Consider the following 5,387-nt stretch of genomic DNA (forward strand, 5'->3'; position numbering starts at 1 on the left):
GGTACAGCTGGCTCTGCCTCTAGATAGGCAGAGCCAGCTGTCAGTCACGCAGCTGGTCGGATCCAGACATAATTGTGGGGATCCGCTTCAGCTGCAGCGTCTCAGTATACCGCGAGTTGTAGCTCCCTATATACTGAGCTTAGGGTGACTGGAGGACGCTAGTTTGTGTCCTCCCGTTATCCTAAGGAGAACTATGGGGAAAAGCCCTAACCCCATAGTGCTCCTTTAATTGAACCCTCGCTATTTATTAATGTAATGCAGTTGGGATGCATCTACAGTAATAAATGTGGGTCTCTTCTACTTTTGTTAGTTGCTAACTTAGCAAAGGTTGAAATAACCCAATCTGGCAGCACGTCGGAGAGTCAAACTGCGGCTCCCTCACACAAAGCAGTAGCCCGGCTTTTGCCCGCTATATGATGACAGCACAGAACTGCACTGCAGCAGGGACGGATCCAGACAATACTGTCGGGATCCAACTGTGCCCGCCCCTTCCCCTGTCTGTCCCTCCAATGAGCACTGGAGGAATAGAGAGGGGAGGGAGGAATCCCTGTCAGTCACCGCTGTCTGCAGGGAGAAGATTGGGAGCTGAGCTATCAGTGGACTATAGAGCCAACTGTGCCCGCCCCTTCCCCTGTCTGTCCCTCCAATGAGCACTGGAGGAATAGAGAGGGGAGGGAGGAATCCCTGTCAGTCACCGCTCTCTGCAGGTAGAAGATTGGGAACTGAGCTATCAGCGGTCTATAGAGCCAACATGTAACAGCTTCATTGTCCCACATGGGCTCTAACTGTGGGGATGAGTGCATTTCACTCTCCCCATAGTTCTCCTTTAACTGCAGCAGAGTAAAATCAGGTCTGTGCTGTGTGGTAGTGCTGTGTAAAGCTCAGGACCGGACGGACAGAAATACAACTGTTTTGGCGGCTGAAATAACTCCCATATCTATTCATTACGCTTTTTGTCCGGAGTTCAGCTTGAAAGGAATACACAGCCGCACGAAATGGCGTTTTTGTTACTCGCCTTGAAAAGACCAGAGTCCTCCACCGCGTATAGCACAGGGCACAATCACATTGTGTAAAACCAACGCGGTGCGACCTGGAAGGCTCCTTTTATTATGAACGTGCTGACACATCGACACCAGCACGCTGTTAAAAAACACATGACATGTTTTGGGGGGGGGATTAGCAGGACCGCAAGAAAAAAAAAAAAGAAAGTGGTTAAAAAGCTGAAGCATAAAAAAATCAAAATATACATTTAAAGCCACGAAGCAAAAACACATTAATCATGTTTCAGGGGAAAAAAACAACAAAGTTTACTTTGTAACGAGTTTGTAGATAATCATTCGACGAGGGAAAACAATGTATTTACTTTGAGACTCTGCAGGCCGCAATCCAGGAGTGTCCCTGGAAAGCCCCGCCCACCTTTTCACCTTGGCCGGCGGGTCATCCGCACAAAACTTTCTTTGTTCTCTTCTTTTTCTTTTTTTTATTTGAAGCGGGTACTTCATTTGTACAGATGGAAAGGTGACTCTGCATTCCCGTAAGGTTTGCTCGTGATACTTTCGTCCTCCTAATTTGTACATAGAACAGCGGGGAGGGGGGAAGCGGGTCCGAAGAAACCCATGGAAAAGAGCCGGCCAATGGGAACGCAGTCTTATTCTTTTCTTTTTCTCCTCGCCACGCTGGTCTCCTGCCAAGACTTCTCCAGCCGCTGCGGCCCACGGGCTCACATTTTAGAGAGGGTTATTACGGGGGGATTAGTGCTGTTACAACATCTAATTTACTTGTACTTTCTACAGGTTCCTAATGCACTTCTCTGTAACACCATCTCACCTCCACCAGCTGCAGGGGAAAGAGAGAGAAAAAAAGAAAGGCGGCTATTACCCGAGGATGTCTGCATGCTAAAAGGGGGGGGTGCACTGGAATCCAAATGGCTTTAAAGCTAGACTACGGGCTGATATTAAATATACACCAACATTGGGCCCAGCTATGTCTTCAGAAAACAAAGTCATTGCATGAATTTTGGAAAATACAGCTTATATAAGTAGCTGAATGTGACTTTATATCAGCTTCCCTTACAGCAGCACTAGCAGAGGGAGGGGCATGTTAGGAGCCAACCAGGGCTATCTTGGTTTGTGAACAAGCTTACAGGAGGAGAGAGAACAGACATGGAGTGCTGCTGCTCTTTTATACTAAGGCCAGAAGACTTGGGGTTGGATGGTGACCAAGGTGTACCATGGGGTAGAAAAACTCCCCTTGCAGCGGGACTACCTGCCCACTGCAAGGGTTAACTGCTTGTGTAGGGTACCTGGTTTACTCACCTGATCCCCGCTCCCCTGGCAATTGGCGGTCACCTTGTCTTCCTTACACACTGTAAAGGTGGCCATACACTCTACAACCATCGCAAGACCTTAGTCTTGCGATGGTTGTACAGGGATTAAAAAAATGTACGATCTGCCTATCTTGGACAGGCAGATTGCACTCTCGATCATCGCAAGCCCGCCCCCCTGAGGGGCGGGCTTCCGATGACCGCAATGCTGAATGGGCAGTGTGCGCGTGCGCACACCGGCCCGTTCGGCATTTGTCTTCCGAGCACCGTTCTAACCAGCCGAGAATCGTACGCTTCCCGGCTGGTTTTCGAACATGCTGGTTCGACGGAAGACGTGCGACCGTACAGTAGAAACGGTCGCACGTCTCCGTGCACACTGCTCGATTCTCGTACGATCGCGGGATTTCCCGCGATTCTCGTACGAGAATCAAGCAGTGTATGGGCACCTTAAGAGTTAGCTGCTTGTGTAGGTGTAGGGTACCTGTTTTACGTACCTGATCCCCGCTCCCCCGGCAGTTGGTGGTCACCTTGTCTTCCCTACACACTGTAAGAGTTAACTGTTCATTTACATCTAAGGTACCTGGTTTACTTACCTGATTACCGCTCCCTCGGCAGTTGGTGGGCACCTTGTCTTCCCTACGCACTGCAAGGGTTAACTGCTCGTGTAGGTGTAGGGTTCCTGATGTACTTACCTGTTCCCCACTCTTCCCTAGTAGTTGGCGGTCACCTTGTTTTCCCTACACACTGCAAGGGTTAACTGGTCGTTTAGGTGTAGGGTACCTGGCTTACTTACCTGATCCCCAATATCCCCGGCAGTTGTCGCTCTCTTTGCCCCTCCAATGCTCCGGCTTGTGTGGGCTGGCCCTTTGTGTTCTCACATAAAATGCGGGACTATGTGCTACAACGCCTGCAGGCCTCAAACCGCCAGAGCGTAGGGGTGAAAAGGCTGCAGGTGCCAGTTTTGGAGTCTGTGAGAGCGGGGATCAGCTAAGTAAAAGTCCTTTACACAGGTACCCGAAAAAGAAAAAGAAAGTACACCCTCTTTGAATTCTACGGTTTTAATAAAAATCATCTGGTCCTTAGCAGGTCTATAAGCTGCCCATACTCTTTGCGATCATTGTACGGCGGCCCCATCCTGCCCCGATTATCGCAAGGTTGAATCAGCAGTAATTAAAAGAAAACACCTGGACGAATTGCGTTAATCGCCGCACGTATTGTCGTCTGCGCATGAGCTGTGTAAATCGTACGAATTTCGACATACGGAAACGCCACCAACCTTGCGAAAATCGTACGATCGACAGAAGATTTCCAACCTGCTGGACAGTCAAAAGTCGATTGAGTGTACAGTATTTGTGGTTGTACACCGCCCATCAACCTTACAAATATCGGAGGAAAACGCGATTGCATACGAAAAAATCGACCGATATTCGTAAGTTGTATGGGCAGCTTCAGAGTTTGGTATACACAACGTCAGATGAACAACATCACATGACATATTACACCGGGTCATTATTTATTTCACAAACATAAAGCCAAAAATTGACCTTTTTTTCAGCGATTGCCACACGGCATTACCCCATTTAAATCAATGGGGCTGCGCGGCAATCGCTGTCTGCAAGTGTGCACGACCCCGCGTCCCAGATCGCTCTGGTCTTATGGAGATGGTCACACTTGCTGAGGATCAATTAATCAAGGGCACCTGGCTGCTACTTAGCCTCTTAATTCATATGGAAGCAGTAAAGGTGTACTTAGTTTTTCACACATAGCTTTATGTTTGTAAAATAAATAATGACACGGTGTAATACGTAATTTCTGTGTTGTTGTTCATTGATGGATGGATGAGGGGATAGATAGATAGATAGATACAGGGGCGTAACTAGAAATCACAGGGCCCCATAGCAAAATTTTGTATGGGGCCCTGTGATATCTAGTTAGACCCCTTGCAGAGCCTACTTGAGATCCCACACAGCCCACCTGAGAGTGACCCGGCAGAGCCCACCATAGACTCTCTAAGGTGGGCTCTGCTGGGTCTCAGGTGGGCTGGTCACACCCCTTACCTGTCAGCCCCGATCTGCTGTCAGCCTCCTCCTGCACTGCCGACCCCTGTGCCCCGCCTCCTCCTCCGCTGCCCGGTCCTGCCTCCTCCTCCGCCGCTGCTGAGTCGCTGACTCAGCAGCGGCCGTGGAGAGGAACGTACTGCTGCACAGATCACTGTCATTGATCTGAACAGCGGCGCGTTCCTCTTCACAGCCGCCAGTGACAGCCAGCAGCATGAGATGCCATAACGACCCAGGCAGCCCGCACAGGATCAGGGATGTCCTGACTGGGCCCCCCTGTGCCCCGGGCCCCATAGCGGTCGCCTGGGTCGCTATGGCAATTGTTATGCAGATAGATAGATAGATAGATAATTTGGTCTGGGGTTTTGCTTGCACACAGTCTGAGTCCATCCATATGTCTCCGCTCACACTAGTTTGTGCTTTTCCCCAATCACATACGATGCATCTCGGGCAGTTTGCTGGGCTTGGCACTGTGTCCAGTCTTAATGTACTTTTATTTACATTACTAAACACTTGGCGGGTTAATGTAATTTTTGTTTTGATGACAGTTACTAACTGACACTTGTTACAGATGAATTTTACTTTCATGCACCTGGAGCCATCCGTCATGATCGCAATTGCAAATGGCTTACAAAAAGACAAAGAGGGGGATTTATCAAAACTGGAGCGGCTGTGCATGGCAACCAATCAGCTTCTTTCTTTCATTTTTCAAACCTTAACTTAACAAAACTGAAGAGAGATGCTGATTGGTTGCGATGCACAGCTGCTCCAGTTCGGGTTTTGAATGCTGTGTGTTTCATGGCAGCTGAAACCCGGACAAAAGATGTCAGGCAGACCAAAGGAGCTACTGGCCCCCCCACTGAAAATAGACTCGACTGAGATATTTACATATTAGTGGGTGGTGCTATTTACACATAAATAAGCCGCGACTCATTCTCCCCCAAAAAATGTTGTGAGTTGCTAGAGTGTTTGGGTTTCACTTGAAGAAATGGTGGCAACCCTGGGCC

The sequence above is a fragment of the Nanorana parkeri genome, unplaced genomic scaffold, assembly GCF_000935625.1.
Source record: "Nanorana parkeri isolate BGI_ZX_2015 unplaced genomic scaffold, ASM93562v1 scaffold392, whole genome shotgun sequence".
Lineage (NCBI taxonomy): Eukaryota > Metazoa > Chordata > Amphibia > Anura > Dicroglossidae > Nanorana > Nanorana parkeri.